At 43.0% G+C, this 20,307-nt stretch overlaps 1 protein-coding gene across 3 annotated transcripts in view; it reads right to left on the minus strand.

Annotated features, from left to right (window-relative positions):
• Positions 1–20,307, minus strand: part of ARHGAP6 (Rho GTPase activating protein 6) — a gene marked incomplete at its 5' end in the record, with an annotated part of 507,844 nt that overhangs the window by 253,423 nt on the left and 234,114 nt on the right. The window lies entirely within an intron of this gene.

The raw sequence follows: 20,307 nt of genomic DNA on the forward strand, positions 1-20,307 counted from the left end.
CATGCCCAGCTTAGCACGTGCTTTTGGGGAATGCTCTGATTTCAGCAGAGTTCTACATTGGGTAGCCCCTTCTCATCACTCAGGTCTCCTCCCAAGGTACCACTTCCAATAGTATCCCCTCACTCTCATTTCCTTATCCCACTTTTCTTTGGGCATTTATCACTAATTAATCAATCAATAACAATAAATGACTAGTGAACTCAAAGAAACCTAGAGCCATTCCGAGCCCTGCTGAGATATGAATGTATCCTGATTATTGGTCAGTATGGGAAGTGTTCTGGGTTTGATTCTGGTCAAGGGCACATTCCCACACCCATGCACAAATTTCATGCACTGGGCCTCTAGTAGCTTTATAAGATGAATAAATTCTGGGGACCTAAGGTATAAGTATTTCTCCTACACAAACCTCATACAGTGGGGCCTTGACTTACGAGTGTCCTGACTAACGAGTTTTTCGAGATACGAGCCGTCTCTCGGCCGATTTTTTGCTTTGAGTTGCGAGCTAAAATTCGGATGACGAGCCAGCTTCAGATACCCCACCGCTAGTTGGCGCAGCGAACGTCACAGTGAACGCCACATCAGCCCAGCATCACGTATCTCACTCGTTCACTTTTTGATTTGACATACGAGTAATTTGAGTTATGAGCTCTGTCACGGAACAAATTAAACTCGTAAGTCAAGGCCCCACTGTACATCCTATGAATCTTTGCCTAAAAGTATGTATTTATATGTCATACCATGGATGAACCTCAAAAGCATAATGCTGAATGAGTGAAGCAAGTCACAAAAGGCTAGATATTGCATGATTCCATTTATCTGAAATGTTCAGAAAATGCAAATCTTTTGAGAGATAAAATAGAACAGTGGTTGCCTGGGGCTGAGAATGGGCACAGGCAATGACTGCAAACGGGAGTGAGTGATCCCATTGGGCTGATTAAAATGTTCTAAAACTGGATTGTGGGGATGTCTGCACAACTGTGTAAATTTATTAAAAATCAATGAATTGTACACTGAAACGAATTTTATGATATGTAACTAATCAATAAAATAATTTTCAAAGTATGCATTAAATAAGAGAATCAAAAAGTGCTTACTTGCAAATGAAGGACTGGGATCAATCTTATACACTCAAACTTAAAGTACATGAATAACATTACAGCATATCTTTTTTCTTTCTTGGTCACCCTCTTATAAAAACCGAAATATAATGAATGAGAACAAACACTTTTTTTTACGAGTAACTCAGGATGCACATTGATCTGACCAAGCATCTATCTGTGGGTAATAAGGAAACATCCCACTGATCTAGATACCTGGCTTCTAACAAATTCCACTTTCTAAAGTCAGAAGCAGAAAAGACATCTGAACAACTCTCAAGATCGCCTGCATAGTTTAAGGGGCCCCAAGCAAAATGAAAATGCAAGACCTCTTGCTCACAAACATGCAGAATTTCAAGATAGTGACAGCAGAGCATGAAACCAGTCATGAGGCCCTTCTGAGCACAGGGCCCTGAGCGCCTGCACAGGTCAAATGCCAAAAAAGCCAGTCCTGGCAACAGAACTAGTTACCACAAAAACACCGAAACAAGGCCATGCACTTTAAAATATATATTTATTGATTTCAGAGAGAAGGGAGAGGGAGAGAGATACAGAAACATCAATGATGAGAGAGAAGCAGGGATTGGCTGCCTCCTGCACGCCCCCCACTGGGGATCGAGCCCACAACCCAGGCACGTGCCCTCACCAGGAATCGAACCGTGACCTTCTGGTTCATACGTCGATGCTCAACCACTGAACCATGCCACCCAGGAAAACCATTCATTTTATTTACAAATTTCATTTTGTCTACAAACTCTCATTTGTTCTTCTACATCAGTGGTTCTCAACCTTCCTAATGCCGCGGCCCTTTCATACAGTTCCTCATGTTGTGGCAACCCCCAATGTCATTGTTACAAATGGAACATAATGAAAGCATAGTGATTCATCACAAAAACAGTATGTAATTATAGATGTGTTTTCCGATGGTCTTAGGCGACCCCTCTGAAAGGGTCATTCGACCCCCAAAGGGGTCGCGACCCACAGGTTGAGAACCGCTGCTCTACATGCATGCCTAGTGGATTGGGTTATCTAAATCATGGGATGGGGACCATCAGAGCTGTGAAAGGGGAGTGAAGGCTTTGAGATAGAAGAAGTCTCCTGTTGGGAAAGATGAAGAAGCAGACCTTGGGAAGTGAATTATTATAATGAGGCCAAGAAACAGTCACCTTTTCCATTACACCCTCTGTTTGCAAAGAGGGCGGCACACACTACATTTTAGACAGTACTTGTCAGCAAAAGTGAGAACTGAACGGGGCAGGAGTGTGCTAGAGAAATGCTTACCAACTGACTCTGGGGACCAGCCCTGTTTGGTAGCCTTTACCAATTTCCATGGTGTAAACACTCCCACTGGGAAAAACTTCAAGGTACCAAGGTGAGGAAATGGAGCATGGAGTTGGGAAGAGATATACGAAATTAGTTCCCCATCCAGTGCTAGCCAGCTCCAGCAGTGGAAATATAGGGTGTCCCAAAATTCACGCAAGATGTGCAATTGAATTGAACTCTGCATGAATTTTGGGACACCCTATACAAGACAGGCTCAAGGCTCAGGTGTGGAAATAAAATTTAGTTCCGTTTGCTAATAAGCCATTTTGTTCCAATGGTTCACAAAAGGGAAGGTAACCGTTGCTATTTGCTAAAATGAGATTTTCATTCCAGTGGCAAAATCGTCAGGGGTAATAAAAAAGTGACTACATAACTATTTCCCTGGTCATTTTCCTTCCAAAAATAATGATTTCGGAGTGATTTCACAGTTCAAGATTGTATGCTGAAAGAGCAAACCAATTGTGAGAAGGACTGAAAACTATGCCAGTGATATGGTTTTTTTTTTAAAAAAAATAGTAATATTTGTTTTTAAAAAGGAGGGTGTGGCCAAGTAACACTATTTCCTCTTTGCTGTTCTAATGCTGTAACCTATGAATCACCCTGCAGGAGAAGGGCGCCCATCGGAGAGATTGGGAACCTTTACTCTTTGTAGCAGAAGCATTGGGCTTCACTCCCCGGGTTAGTGGCTTCCCATAGAACCCGAGGGTCAATGGACTGTTGCAATGTAAACATTTAAATCACCATAAGCTGCTGAGAAGCTCTCGCTCACACCAGAGCTCCAGCTCAGGAGAACGTCAACACCTCTTAAAGCTCACGCAGCGCCGGAACCGGTTTGGCTCAGTGGATAGAGCGTCGGCCTGCGGACTGAAAGGTCCCAGGTTCGATTCTGGTCAGGGGCATGTACCTGGGTTGCAGGCACATCCCCAGTAGGAGGTGTGCAGGAGGCAGCTGATCGATGTTTCTCTCTCATCGATGTTTCTAACTCTCTATCTCTCTCCCTTCCTCTCTGTAAAAAATCAATAAAATATATTAAAAAAAAAAAAAAAACAACTCACGCAGTCAACCACGTTCTGGCTCTGGGCATGACTCCACACAAGACAATTCCTAGATAGTGTCTCAGGTGGCAGCCATCTTGCTGCCCCTAGGATGGCCCACGTTTCCCCAACTACTCTTGTGTCCTTCTTTTCTCTTAATTTATCTTTTTTTTTTAAAAAAAAATATAGGACTTTTTAAAAGATATATTTTTATTGATTTCAGGGAGGAAGGGAGAGGGAGAGGGAGATAGAAACATCAATGATGAGAGAGAATCATTGATCGGCTGCCTCCTGCCTGCCCCACACTGGGGATGGAACCCACAACCCAGGCATGTGCCCTGACTGGGAATCAAACCTGGGACTGTCCAGTCCGCAGGCCAATGCTCTATCCACTGAGCCAAACCGGCTAGGGCTTAATTTCTCTTTACTCTTAATAGTATTAGAAATGTCCCCTTTGTTTTTTTCCCATTGACGCCCTCTACCTGCAGCCACCGCTCCCAGGCCTTCCCACACTACTGTCTGTGTCCAGGCGCTATGCATCTATGCATCTAAATTCTCTGGGTAATCTCTCCCTTCCCCCTCCCCACCCAGTAGCCTTCTTTTATCCAGAGGCAACACAGGGAAGTCTGGGGTTATTGCCCCTCTTAGAGTGGCTGCTCCCTCCTCCAAAGTGAGCAGGGGTTAAAGTTATCTTTTTTCTACTACCGGATAAACTGTGGTCGGCCCACTTATTTTTGGAAAAATAGTGCTTATTATATATGAGCAGTGTCCTGGGGCTCATAATGTTGTTATTCCTGTTAAGTACTGGCCCACATCCTGACACAGTACTTCGAAGGCAAGGTACTGTGCACATAGCGGCCCATTTAAAAATAAACTCTGGAATGAATGCCAAGAGGAAAAAGAAACACTGACTTAAATTAATAAAATAGGTCCAGAGACGTAGAGACATCGAACTGACTAGCAAACCTCAGAGGGAAGGCAGGGGAGGGTGGATGGGTGGGAAGAGATTCATCAATGAACTTGTATGCATATATGCATCACCCATGGACACAGACAATAGGGTGGTGAGGGCCTGGGGGGAGGGGGAGGGCGGGCTGGGAGAGGTCAATGGGGGCAAAGGGGACCTATGTAATACTTTCAACAATAAAGATTAAAAATAAAACTGATGCAGAAAAAAATTTAAAGAAGCCTATACAATTGTGATTATCCTCATTACATCTGATTAGCATAAATTCTATATTTCAAAATATCTCAGAGCCCCTGTAGAGATTATTAGTTTTAATCCAGTGTCTTCTCTGCTGTTATGACTTGCTGCTAGGAGCACATGCAGTGTCCTATTTAATTTGAGATCCTCTAGCAGGGAAAAATGGAAGGTTTGATAACACTCATTATTCAGTCCATTCACACACACACACACACACACACACACACACATACATACACATGCATACATACCGTAAATGCCCGGGCGTGGCAGAGCTACTGTCAACAAGAGCTGCTTGTAAATGGGGCCCATCTTTGAGAAGCTACTGCCTAGTACAGTGGTCGGCAAACTGCGGCTCACGAGCCACATGTGGCTCTTTGGCCCCTTGAGTGTGGCTCTTCCACAAAATACTGACTTCTGCACATGGGCTACGAAGTTTCAATCGCACTATATGTGCACGCCCGCACGTGGTATTTTGTGGAAGAGCCACACTCAAGGGGCCAAAGAGCCGCATTGGGCTCACGAGCCGCAGTTTGCCAACCACTGCACTAGGCCATGGAGGCACGTGGGAAAGGGTAGCCTGCAGGGGAGTAGCTTCTAGGTGTGTGGATAATATAGTGGTGCCTTGACTTACGAGTGTCCCGACTAACGAGTTTTTTCGAGATACGAGCCGTCTCTCGGCCGATTTCTTGCTTTGAGTTGCGAGCTAAAATTCGGGTTATGAGCCAGCTTCAGATACCCCACCGCTAGTTGGCGCAGAGAACGTCACAGTGATTTGACATCCGAGTAATTTGAGTTATGAGCTCCGTCACGGAACGAATTAAACTCATAAGTCAAGGCCCCACTGCATATGCCTCTGTGTTTACTACAATAGCATTAATACATGTCATGAAAATGTAATATATGACATATAAGATGTGGTATGGCTAATGCATTATGTAGACCATAGAAAATATAGTTTACAATGTATAATATGTTTATCTCCCACAGATAATTTCATTGCTTTCCTAGGCTTTATGACAAAACCTGCAGCCAACTACCCTCTGAACCCTGGAAAGATGTCAGGCCAACAGAATCCTCACACTGGGATCAACCCCATGATTGCACTCTCTGAAACACAGTCTTGAAGCAGGTAGTCTGCGGCCACATGGCGTGACTTTAGGCACGTTACTGAAACTGTTTCTTCATCCGTATACTAGTAACCTGGGGAGAATAATTGCACATGTTCTCTAAGGTTGTTACTAAAGTTAATGAAGTTAGTATTTATAAAAATCCGAAGCCAGTGTGTCGTAAATAGCAAGTGCTTATAAAATATCAGATCCATGGGAGGATATTATTGTTCTTCTATGTTCATGGAGTCAATAAGAATGTCACTCATGTATGTCTGATAGAAACACACAGCTCACTCTAAGGTTTTCTTCACCATAAGCAAACCTCTTTTCAGAGTTCAAACAAATCGCAGAACTTTTTAAGTCATTGTTCAAATTGATGTGATTTACAAACTAGAATAAGAGTGTCATTCTCTTTCCTTGAATGCATCAGGTGATCAATATCGATAACTTTTTCCTAAATATAAGAAATTCTTTATGCACCTGCTTTTGAATTACTGACTGACATTTTTATATTAGGGAATTAAGAACTGAGGTGAAAACAGCTTGACACTCCTGTTAAATCACTAGAAGGCACAATATAAGATGTATTTTAATGATCATATCCTCCTATTGGATAATTGTACCTTCATATGGTATAACACGTCTTTCATTTCGTCACTTAGGGATTCCAAGTATCTTGACCTCTGACTGGTAGTTGAAGAAAGACAAACGTAAAACCAGACTAACTGAAGTTTCGTGAAAGCAACATATGGACAATTTTTGTTAGAATGAAAATTTTAGAAAGTGCCATTTCTCTCCTTAGCCTAGACTCCCAAGCAGCGTTTATACTTACAAGTCAACAAATTAACATCCTTGATGAGTCACCATTTCTAAATAACTCACATTGTGCTTCCAGAGTTACTGCTAGAAATATTTCTGGCATTTATTTCCTTAAGGAGACTTACTAAGTGGTACTGAAACCCAAAAGTCCAAGAGAAAAATCAGAGTTTCTACATTTGGACTAAAAAGTGGACACACACAGAGATCTGTTCTTTCTCTAAAATAGAATATATTAAATTGTAGGCTTGAGTGGTGTTTGTAAGTATGGCACCGTGGGAGGGAGACAATCAATATCAATCCCAGGAAGCAAAGGCGTTTCTCGAACAGGCAGTCATTACTGCACCTGTCCCCCAGAAATTGCCAGATGTGATTGTGCCTCCCCCACGGAACAAAGCTTTTGCATGTTCATAGCCTTAGCACTTAGTAGTTCCTGGTACACAGTAGGCTATCAAGAAACATTTGCTAGGATAAAGACTGGACAAAGGGATCACCATCTTAAGTAGCTTGCAGTCAAGTTTGGAAGTAAGACTAACAGCCATGAGAGACTTCATCCTGAAGACAAATAATGACCAAAATGTCAGAGAGGACGAAATCAGAACCCTTATGCACTGCCACTGACCATGTAAAATGGGCCACCCACTTTGGGAAACAGGTTAGCGGTCCCATAAACGAATAAATATAATGACCCTGTCATTTAACTCCTAGGAATATTTCCTTTCAAGAGAAATGAAAACATATCTCCACAAAACCTGGCACACGAACGTTCATAGCAGCATCATAGCTAAGAACAAAAAGTGGGGGGAGCCCAAGCCGGTTTGGCTCAGTGGATAGAGCGTCGGCCTGAGGACTCAAGGGTCCCAGGTTCAATTCCGGTCAAGGGCATGTACCTTGGTTGCGGGCACATCCCCAGCAGGGAGTGTGCAGGAGGCAGCTAAATTGATGTTTCTCTCTCATCAGTGTTTCTAACTCTCTATCCCTCTCCCTTCCTCTCTGTAAAAAATCAATAAAATATATTTTTTTAAAAAGTGGGCAGAGATCAACCAAAGGACTTGTATGCATGCATATAAGCATAAGCGATGGATGTGGACAACAGGGGGTGAGGGTGAGGGCAGGGTCAGGGGGATGAGGGGACATTGGGGGACAAGGACACATTTGTAATATTTTAATAAAGGGAAAATAAATTTTTTAAAAAGTGGGGGAAAACTCAAATGTCCATCAACAGATAAGTGGATAAACACAATGTCTATTTATACAAGAGATGCTGACTTGGAAAGAAATGAAGTTCTAATGCACAATACAACATGGATGGACCTGGAGAACATGGTGCTAAATGAAAAAAGCCAGACACACAAATTCACATATTCCATGATCCCATTTATAGGAAATATCCAGAACAGGCAGAAAGCAGATAGCGGTTGTCAGAGCTGGGGTAGAGTACTGAAGGGCGATGGCAAGGGGGTGATTGCTAAGGGGTGCAGCCTTTCCTTTGGAGGTGATGAAAAATGCTCTAAAACATGCGGTGATGGCTGCACAACTCGGTGACTGTTCTACAATCCACTGAACTATACACTTTGAAATGGTGAGTTTTATAGTATGTGAATTCTACCTCATTTTTGTTAAAGATACCAAAGAGGCATGGGTGCGGGAGGCCAGTGAAGAGAGAGAGGTCCCTAAAGTTGAGGAGATCTTCAGAGACCTCCGGGAGAACGTGAGATTTGAGCTAGGTCTTCAGGAAGGCATTGGATTTAGGTCTGAGGAGGGAAGGCATTCTGGAAGACAGGAAGAAGATGACAAAGTGAAGCTGGTCATTGTCCCAGTCATGAGTAGAAAGGCCAGCGGACATTGCAATAGTTTCAACAGTGACTCTGTGTCCTCCACGGCTGAAAACCATGTCTGCCTCTGCTCCCAGGGAAATGCACAGCTAAAGAACAGGCACCCGAAATGCAAGACATCTAAGCCTCTACTTTCACACCTGTGGCTTTAAAAGATTCACTTTTATTTTTACTGCTTTATTTATTGATTTACTTATTTATTTGAATCCTCACCTGAGGGTATTTTTTCCATTGATTTTTAGAGAGTGGAAGAGAGAAGGAAAGACAGAAATATCGATGTGAGAGAAACACATCCATTGGTTGCCTCTTGCACACGCCCCAATGAGGGCCTGGGCTGGGGAGGAGCCTGCAACCCAACCAAGGTGCGTGCCTTTAACTGGAATCAAACCCTGGACCTTTCGGTCCACAGGCCGACACTCTATCCACTGAGCCAAACTGGCTAGGGCAAAGATTGACTTTTAGATTTCTACCCCAGCAGATTATTAAAAGAAATCCCAGACAGCCTTTATTTCATCCAGAAATATTTCAATCTTACACTCTTAATGTTTAACATTAACCTAACTTGACCTTTCACTGTATAATGATACTTGTCCTATGACTGGGCAGTATTCTATTTTTCCCCAATATTTGAGGACCTGAATTTCAAGAAGGGGGATGTCTATGTGTCTAGGGCCGTGGTCGGCAAACTGCGGCTCGCGAGCCACATGTGGCTCTGTGGCCCCTTGAGTGTGGCTCTTCCACAAAATACCACATGCGGGCGCGCACATACAGTGTGATTGAAACTTCGTGGCCCATGCGCAGAAGACGGTATTTTGTCTCCCCACACTCAAGGGGCCAAAGAGCCGCATGTGGCTCACGAGCCACAGTTTGCCAACCACTGGTCTAGGGGAGCAGCAGTGGCAGCTCCTAGTCACGTGAATATATTTGGAAACTCCTAACACCCTTTATTTCGTTGAGTTTTTGATAGTTTACTATTAGACATTTGAGGTTGTGCCTCCACTTGGAATGAGCTCCATTCAGGAGACAGTATCATGGTGTTGCCTAGCAGAAAGCTGTTTAAAAATAACATTCTCAACACATTCCTCAACATTCCCAAAATATTCTACTTGGCTCTGATGGTGGGATCTGAGAAGAGGCTGGTCATGATGAGCACAAACTTGGAGAGGAATTCTTGCTGAAACAGAGCTCTATGGGGCCAAAGAGAGAAAGGATGGAATTGGGGGGATCAGAAGGCCATCCAAGGGTGACTAATCCAGCCTCCCACCCACAAACAAATGCCCTCTGACAGCCCTTAGAGATAGGTATCACCTTGACTTTAACTTTCACAGCTTTATGTCCAGACAGTTCATGACCAGACTGCTTTTATATAGATGGTCTCATAACCTGGACAAAACCCTAAATGAAGAGAGAAAATATAGCCCAGCTGGCGTGGCTCAGTGGTTGAGCATTGACCTACGAACCAGGAGGCTGTAGTTCGATTCCCAGTCAGGGCACTTGCCCTGGTTACGGGCTCGATTCACAGTGTGGGGTGTGCAGGAAGCAGCTGATCCATGATGCTCTCTCATCATTGATGCTTCTATTTCTCTCTGTCTCCCACCCTTCATCTCTGAAATCAATAAAATATAAAAAGAGAGAAAAAATATAAACTCTAGAAAAATATGTAATGTCTAGAGCAGGCTCCTCAATATCACATTATTGAAATGTAGGGCTAGAATCAGGGGTGGGCAAACTTTTTGACTCGAGGGCCACAATGGGTTCTTAAACTGGACCGGAGGGCCGGAACAAAAGCATGGATGGAGTGTTTGTGTGAACTAATATAAATTCAAAGTAAACATCATTACATAAAACGGTACGGTCTTTTTTTTCAATAGTTTTATTCATTTCACACGGGCAGGATCCGGCCCGCGGGCAGTAGTTTGCCCACGGCTGGGCTAGATGGTTCTATGCGGTGGGGCGGCAGGCTGACGTGTGCATTGCAGGATGTTGAACAGCACCCCTGGCTTCTACCCACTAGATGCCAGTAGTACACCACCCCCACCTGACTTGTGAAAACCAAAAATATCTCCAGGCTTTGCCAAATGTCCCTGGGGGCAAAAATGCCTAGGTGGGAACCACTGGTCTAGAGTGCGAATGATGCTGGGAGAACAGATTTACCAGAGCACACCTATTAGACGGGTTTTCCTACTAGTCAACAAGTGATCTGCCCCTTTACAGTTTTAGTGGTTTTTCAGGGTGTTTCTTTATAGGCTGGCATACTATGAAATGCTGATGCCCTCTCAGACCACAGCAAACTGTTTCTATAAAAACCTGCTCTGGCTGCAAATGGCAAAGCAATGAGCATTTCAAGCTACACCTGGTAGGATTATCATCATGTTTTTATTCCGTCTGCACACATGAATATTGACACTATGGGGAGTCATTATGAATAAGATGACAAGAATCAGGCAACCCCCCGTGGTGGGTAAGATTTCAAAACTTAATTTTTCAATCAATTCTTAAGAAACTCAATAAACATTTTCTCTTAAAACCAGATGGTACAAGATTACCGGTGTCCTGAGCTTCACCTGAAAAATCCATTTAACCCACATTTCCGCTGAAATGTATTACTCACGCAGCGAAGAACCATAGAAAGCAATGGCCCTACTTGATTGCATAAAACAGTAGAACAATGCTGAATAAGACTACTCTGTTTACCTTGAAACCTGATGCCACAGAACAGATTTATTAGAAAGATTAGGAAAGAGATATGAGACTAAAGGGACCCTGAGACCATTTTAAGGGCTTAAAAGTTGATAGAAGTTGGTCTTAATATGGTGTGTCACGCGCAGCCTACCCTTGATTATAATCTAAGTCAGTGGCCGGCAAACTTATTAGTCAACAGAGCCAAATATCAACAGTACAGCGATTGAAATTTCTTTTGAGAGCCACATTTTTTAAACTTAAACTATAAAGGTAGGTACATTGTGATTCACTTCATTAGGGGACTCCTAAGGCTTAGGAAGAGCCACACTCAAGGGGCCAAAGAGCCGTATGTGGCTCGCGAGCCGCAGTTTGCCGACCACGGATCTAAGTAGTTTTTGTCTCCATACAAAACAGAAAGAGCAAGAGTCAAACAACATATACTTCTGAAATTTCTCGCCAACATTTAGAAGGAGGAGGGAAGAGAAGTGTGAGATAGTTACGCATGATAATAAACTGCTTGCTGTCTAATAGAGTGAGTTGTAGAAAGAAGAGGGGGGAGGAGAGGCAGTAAGGCATTAGTGGTGTGAGATATTTGCTCTCCTTGGCCATCAAGTGGTGTTTTAGCCACTGCCAACGTGGAGTGTGTGATTTTGTACAACAGGAATGGGGTAGAGACGGGGAGGCCAGATTCAAGGTTTCTTGACGTTGGCATTATTGACATTTAGAGTATGACGATTCTCTGTGGAGGGCTGGCCTGTGCACTGTAGGGGTTGAGCAGCATCCCTGGCCTCTTACCCACTAGATGCCCTTGGCACACTTCCCCCAGTGGTGACAACCATTTGTCTCCAGACATTGTCCCTGGAAGAAGGCAGGGCAAAATTGCCCCACTTGAGGACCTCTGGGCTAGAGGCATCACATTCTAAGAGCTATTGGAAGGAAGCTATGACCTAACAGCCATTCACAGGGTAGGATGGTAGGATACTCAACACTTAACATTAAAGGTACCCCTCATCGTTCAACGGTAGGTTCTTGGGCACTATCCAAACTCATCAAATGTTGGTTGACTTGAATACAAATATGTAATTGGTTATATTCATGTTAGGGAAGAATCGTTGGTTTCAAAGCTAGTACATTATATGTTTTTTATATATGAAGGACATCTGAGAACATGTGAATTTTGAAAGTGGAGTAGTTATTTATTGAGGGTTTACTTTGTCCCAATCACTGTCCAAGCACTTTATGTACATCATCCTACTTAATTCTGACTCCAGCCCTGGGAGACAGTTTTGCGGACCCTATTATGAGATGACAGTACCAAGGCTTATAAAGAAATAACTCAAAGTTGCCCATTTAGTATGTGCCAGAGTCAGGATCTGAAACCATGCCTAGTTCTAAATACAGACTCAACGGGTGGCATTGCCCAGAAATGTAGGGTCGAATTCCCAAGCTCTTTGCCACATGATTACACTGTACATAAGATTGCATGTTTGTCTCACTTTAAAGAATTACAAATATTAACGGATGCAAAAAGCTCAAACTTGCAAAAAGTGTTCCATTCATTTTGGTTCCATCTTCTTTGAACACTTCTAAAAAATAGAGACTGTCAGTGAGTCATGCTTTGAGACTGTGCCTAATTTAAGCAAAGCTCCATAGAGGAAAATGATGAACAAAATGGGAGAGGGCCATCTCCATTCTGCGAGATAAGAACTTGGCCTTCATCAAGCAGGGGTCCCCTCTTTACCAGGATGGCTTTGTCCATAACTGTGCTTGTCTCAAGAGGTTCTAGAAAGTTCTGACTCTGCCCACGAATATCAGAACCGAGATGCTGCCTTGACAACACCAAACCATGCCTGCAGTGTAACAAACCCTGAAACAGGAAGCGGAGAGTCTTCCACACAAATGCCAAATCGAAATGTCTCACACGTGAGCGAGAGTTGAAATATCTATTGCACTTGTGCCTGCCACTTCCCTTCTTCCCAGGGCCTCATTACATAAAGGCTTGGGTGTTCTGGGGGAATAATTGGGCATCACTGGTGGCAGGGTGTGGGAGGGCGCCTAGGTTACCTCCAGCATGCCACACCTTTTTCAGGAGGTGGGCAGCTCCTATTTATATACCTGATGAAGACACACCCCAGCAGTTGTGGGGGGGGGGGGCGGGGGACTGCCAAAACAAGGAGGTAATTGCACTAGAACACCTTGTACTGAATGCAGATCAGATGGCTCCCTTCATCTTTTCAGAAAGGAACGGGTATCATTGCAAACAAGAGTTTGCGTTGGCTGCTCGGTGTGGGCATGCCAAGGGGCTGAAATTCAAAGCTAAGCAGAGCCCTAGCAGGTTTGGCTCAGTGGATAGAGCATCGGCCTGCGGACTGAAGGGTCCCAGGTTACTGGGGGGCTCGATCCCCAGTAGGGGGCATGCAGGAGGCAGCCAATCAATGATTCTCTCTCACTGATGTTTCTTCCTCCCTCCCTCCCTCTCTCTCTCTCTCTCTCTCTCTCTCTCTCTCTCTCTCTCTCTCTCCCTCTCCCTTCCTCTCTGAAATCAATAAAATAGATGAAAAGGGTGTCCCAAAATTCACGCAAGAAGTAATTTTGATAGAAAACACAGGTTTATAATTAAAAATTGTACATTTGTTATTGATTCATAAAGTATCCAGTATAGGGTTATGTATGGAATAGCACCTCGGGTAAATGGCCTCCACGGCTTTGCTGGCACATATGCAAAGCCATGGTCTTCATTGTCCCTGCTCCTGGGCCAACATTGGTACTTGGTGATGCTTATCAAATTGAAGGGATTGACATCAAAGGACAACAGATATTAGAATCTGATTCAATAAACCAAGTAAAATTAGGCTTTTATTTGTTTTTGTTGTTGTTGTTAATGCTCACACAAAATTCAAATCTTGTGTGAATTTGGGGACACCCTTTATATATATTTTAAAGCTGAGAACACCAGCAGAGAACAGAGTTGGATTTTACCACGCAACAAGAAAAAATGGCCCCATACCTACCACACCCATGGAGATATGAAACCCTATTTCAGGGGAGAAAAGAAATATGGTTCCGGGGTGCCCAGAGCTGGGATATAGGTGTGGGGGACAGTGGAAAATCCCACTAATTAATATGAAAACTTCCCAGCAGAGCACTGAATCAAATCTGTCATCTCTTGGCTCCTAATTCAGTTCTCTGAAGGCCCCGTGTCAAATATGGTAGCCACTAGCCATTGTGACTCCTGAGTGCTTGAAATGTAGTCAGTTGGAATTAAGATGCGGCATGAAATACATGCCTTATTTCAAATACTTGGAATGAAAAAATAACATATATCACATATTTCCTTAGTAATTTTTCTATTAAAAATACATTACTATAATGATAATACTTCAGCTATATTAGATAAAATATACTATTGTGGGGTTTTTACTTATTTAAATGTGGCTATTAGAAAATTCACTACTACCTATGTGGTTTGGATTATACTTCTGTTGGACAGCACTGTTCTGAAGGCTGAATGTTACTTTAAGGCAGCGGTTCTCCACCTGTGGGTCGCGACTCCTTTGGGGGTCGAACGACCCTTCACAGGGGTCGCCTAAGACCATCAGAAAACACATCTATAATTACATATTGTTTTTGTGATTAATCACTATGCTTTCATTATGTTCCATTAGTAACCATGTAAATCCATCCTACATATCAGATATTTACATGACAATTCATAACAGTAGCAAAATGACAGTGATGAAGTAGCCACGAAAATAATTTTATGGTTGGGGGTCACCACAACATGAGGAACTGTATGAAAGGGTCACGGCATTAGGAAGGTTGAGAACCCCTGCTTTAAGGCATGATTTACGTTGGACTCAACGACACTTTCCTAGGAAAGTGTTGCTTGACTGAGCTTGGCTCTCTATCGCACATGTTCACTTCAAGCAGAGTTGAAAACTGAAATTTCATTCACTGCCTTCTTGGCAAAATCTGCTGGATAAACAAATCTCCCTTTTGGAGGCGTAGAAAGGGATGGCTAACAATGGAAGTCCATTTTCTTCCTTTGCAGACAGACTTAAACCATATTGAAGCAGAGATGAAACAGGCTCTGACATCGAACCAGGCTCATCATTAGGTGCTAATGTCGAGTATCCTGCAATGTTTCAAAACGACACACGGATGGAGAAAGGCCAGGCCTGAACAAGGCCGGAGAGGAGAACATGTTGACTATATGGATGCAAATGTTAGGATGGCTGAGCGCCCCCGCGCCATGCGCTCCTTGCTTTTCTGCATCCCCTCTCCATTCCACCACTACCTGATGCTTCTTCCCCCCATCAGAGGCAAAAGCCATCTTCCTTGTCCTCTGAGGAGCCTCTCTGCTCTGCACTGCCCATTGCTCGTCTGGCTTGTGCCGCACCACTGTCCACCACGATCGCCTTTGGCTCCAGAACCTATCCTATAGGAGCAAGAAGAAGTCTTCAGGCTGGAAACAAGCTCATCCTGGCATCAAAGCCTTACAACCTGACTCCACGCAACCCACCCAAACAAGGTTCCAGAGATGAGTGTGAGACTCATGAACAGTTAAGTCTTTAATAGATTCCAGCCCATCTTCAGTCTTTGGAATGCAGCATATACATTGAAACATGAAAACAGTCATTGGCTGTGCGTTTGCTCAATCCATCCCAAATCGATTCCATGTCATTAGGCTCCATGAAAGTCACACTGCCTGTCAACGGGAAACCAATAAACAAATTATCTTCGCAGTTCGTAAGTTTGATGCCCCTGAAAGCCTCCTCTGGAGAAATGTTGTGCTTGTGGGTGGTAATAGGTTTTTCTAACCTAGAGCTCAAGGAAAATGCGATCAAAGGATGCCGCTGTGGGTAACCCCAGGAAGGAAAAATGTCTCAAAAAATAATTTTCAAAAGAACAGGTTGCAGCTCTTCAGGATAGCAGCTCCTCAGCGACCCTGGATCATCTGGGAATGAGTCATTCCAGATAAGCACACACATCCTGGGTGGCCCAGAGGTGATGCGCTAACCATCTTACATTAAGAGCTTTTCTGCTTCTAATGGAGACATTTCCTTGTCTTTTCAAACCGTGGAACCAGTGAGTCTTCCAGGCATAATTACAGGTGAAATGCAGAGCTGAATGGGTATGTCACAGGATCACCACATGAAGTGAATGTGTCTCCAGCCATCCACACTGACAAGCCATTATGACTCACAATGTCTTTTCAACATGGTACTCGGTGTCCTTATGGGCCAAGGATGAGGGGCTGCTTCTCTAGCAATCAGAGCAGCTCTTGGTCCTGCCTCCTCACTGCCCTCTCTCTTTTCTATTGTCCACAGCGCGGGCAAAATGCTATGCCACTGTTCTCCCCTCCACCACCAAGTGGCCATGGGTGCCCACCCTGGAGTTTCAGGAGACCAGAATGCTGCTGCCTGCGGATCTCTATCACTCTACTCCTCTTTGCTTTCCCCATTTGCTTATAATTGCTTCTCCACACGTTCAAGTTCGCCAGATGAGCTTCTCATGCACCTATCACAGATGGGCCATGTGTCTTTTCCTCTATAACAGTGGTTCTCAACCTCCCTAATGCCGCGACCCGTTCATACAGTTCCTCATGTTGTGGTGAACCCTAATTTCATTGTGACAAATGGAACATCATGAAAACATAGTGATTCATCACAAAACAATATGTAATTATGTATGTGTTTTCCGATGGTCTTAGGCGACCCCTGTGAAAGGGTCATTCGACCCCCAAAGGGGTCGCGACCTACAGGTTGAGAACCGCTGCTCTATAAGGATCCATGAAAGACGGCATCATTGGGTAAAAGCACATACTCTGGACCTCAACTCTACTTCTCAGGAGAATATTTTTTTTAATTTTCTTTATTTTTTTAAATCATTAGTCATTTCTGTAGTCTGGCATTCTGAAAATTATTCAATGAAAAGAAAAAAATAATAAATTCACTAATTTTTAAAAATTGTTTACTATAGGATTTTATATATTCACAGGGGGAAGAGAACTAATTTTGGCATTTGAATGGCTAAGCTCTCACACAGAGATTATTAATCCTTGGTTCCTAATCTAAATACAAAATTGCTGTATAATCAATTTCTAATCAAATCATCAATTTTTTGCTTCTGTTTTATAAATGATTATAATTCATTCAATAACAAAAAAGTAAAGGATATAATTTCTCCTTGGGAAGATGAAAAACAGTTTATCATGAAGGAGTGTGACATGGCCTTTTAAATCAGCTACCATGGGTTCAAAACCCAACTCTACCATTTGCTATTTTTGTGACCTTGGGAAATGTAGTCTCTGTAAGCCTCAGTTTTGTCCTCTATAAAATGTGGTAAATGAACCCAATTAAACAGTTGTTCTGAGGATTAGAAAGTACACATATTAGGCATTGAGAAAAATGTTTGAGACAGAGTAGATATTGGAAGGAAACGTCTTTTTCCCATTCCTGATCCTCTGGCAACAGAAGATGAAACTGGGCATCAGCTGGGAAAAGCAATCCTTGAATCACTGAGAGCATGCAAGAACGCATTTTCAAAGATATTGATCTTCTGTTTGGCCTAGGGTATTTTGACTGAGCTTGCTATAAACACACACACCACCACCACCACCACCCCAGTTAAATAGATTTAACATTTGCCTATGAATAGCCACATAAAATGCATCCTAATTTCTTGTGGTTGGCAGTCATGGTTGCTTCCAGCACGTTGGCCATGGGTTTGGGTTTGGGGCATTCAAATATATCCTAGTCTCCAGCGAAAGGCCAGACTATGCCCGTGTGAACAGTCCTTACGCTTCTGTTTCTGTTTCCCAAGACGTAAAATAAACTGGCTGTCACATATACACTCTAAGGATACAGAGAAGTTTCTTAAATATATATATGGCAAAGCAACACATACATAAATAATGGGGAAGCTTTTGTTTCATAAGTAAACGTGCCCAGACAATTACCTTACAGTGGAATACACTGTTTAAGTCTAGCATTGCTTGTTCTTTATAATCACTTTATAATCACTTTATAAATTGAGAGATATAAATTATATTCTATTTTATGCTATATAATTCATGCATTTAAGCATGTGCTTTTACCCAAAAGTCTCTGAATATACTACACATACTAAAAACCATTGGCTAAATATACTAAACACCAAAGACTTTTGAATATACTAAATTCTAGAACATTTCCAATTCTAGAATATTTTTATCACCTTGAAAAGAAACCCGCCGAAACCGGTTTGGATCAGTGGATAGAGTATCGGCCTGCGGACCGAAGGGTCCCAGGTTCGATTCCGGTCAAGGGCATGTACCTGGGTTGCGGGCACATCCCCAGTAAGAGATGTGCAGGAGGCGGCTGATCGATGTTTCTCTCCCATCGATGTTTCTAACTCTCTATCTCTCTCCCTTCCTCTCTGTAAAAAAAAAAATCAATAAAATATATTAAAAAGAAAAGAAAAGAAACCCCATAATTATTAGTAATCACTCCCCATTTTCTCCCACCTCCAGCCCCAAGGAACCACCTGACTACTACTACTACTACTACTACTACTACTACTACTACTATTACTTCTCCTCCTTCTTCTTCTTCTTCTTCTTCTTCTTCTTCTTCTTCTTCTTCTTCTTCTTCTTCTTCTCTCTCTCTCTCTCTCTCTCTCTCTCTCTCTCTCTCGATTTGCCTATTCTGTTTTCAAGGTTCATTCGTGCTATAGCATGTTTCATTCCTTTTTATTGTCACATAAAATATTGTCCATTGGAAGGAGAGACTACATTTTATTTACCCATTCATCAGCCAATGGACATCTGCATTGTTTCCATATTGGGCTGTTATGAATAATGCTCCTATGACCATTCATGTACAGGTTTGTATGTGGACACATATTTCATTTCTCTTGGCTATATACCTCAAAGTGGAATTGCCGAATCCTACGATAACTCTGTGTTTAACTTGTTGTTGTTATTAATCCTCCACCGAGGATATTTTTTCCACTGATTTTTAGAGAGAGGGAAAGACAGAGGGAAATATCCATGTGAGAAACACATCGATTGGTTGCCTCCCGCACCAGCCCCGACCAGGGCCCGGGCCAAGGTGGAGATTGCAGCTGAGGTATGTGCCCTTGACCGGAATCGAACCCAGGACCCTTCAGTCCACAGGCCGACGCTCTACTGGTATCCTCTGAGCCACACCAGCTAGGGCTGTGTTTAACTTGGTGAGGAGCTGCCAGATTGTTTTCCAGCGGCTGCACCATTCGACATTCCCACTAGCGGTGTATGAGGGTTCCAATTCCCCATATTCCTGCCAACATTTGTTATTATTATTTTTATTATTACCACCCTAGAGGGTGCATTTCTCTGATGGCTAATCATTTTGAGCATGTTTTCATGTCATTTTTGGACCATGGCATGTATGCTATATATGCTTGCTGGCCCTTTGGGTGGAATGAGGTGGAGGTATGTGATAGAATTCCACAAAAGCATGGAGGAATCAGATACAGAAATGATATCCTATAGAATTATTTTTTTTTAAAATTTCTGTTAGCACACTGAATGTCTTAAGGAATTGGTGAGTAACTTTAATCTCGAGGCTGGAATTTGTGAGGTCACTATAAATCACTTAACCCAAACATGATTAAGTGCTATTCAAGAAAATGTTGGACGAAGCAGTAAGATTAATAACTTAAAAAAGCAAATGACTTCAATAACAGAACTTTTGTTAAAACTATGAAAATAGAGCTATAAAACATTCGTCTGTTGGTCACAGGTGTTGTCATGGGATCTTGTGTAAGCGATTAAGACCCCAGTCTGGTAACCCGCCAAGCAGATGCTACTGAGGTGATGTGTGTAAGTGTGTGGGGTGGGTAGAATTAGATGGCTAATAACAAGTATGGCAACACACTTCACAATGCACACTATGGGGCGAGCATTGCTATAAACAGCGTGGCAAATACTGCACCCCTTTCACCTATAATACCTGTTATCCTTGCCACAGCTCTGTAAGACATCTTTAATTTTTTAAATATATTTTTACTGATTTCAGAGAGAGAGGGGGAGAGAGGAAGAGAAACATCAACGATGAGAGAGAATCACTGATTGGCTGCCTCCTTCACACCCCTACTGGGGATTGAGCCTGCAACCCGGGCATGTGCCCTTGACCAGAATCGAACCTGGGACCCTTCAGTCCACAGGCTGATGCTCTAGCC

The sequence above is a fragment of the Myotis nattereri genome (genome assembly GCF_964212035.1).
Source record: "Myotis nattereri genome assembly, chromosome: X".
NCBI lineage: Eukaryota > Metazoa > Chordata > Mammalia > Chiroptera > Vespertilionidae > Myotis > Myotis nattereri.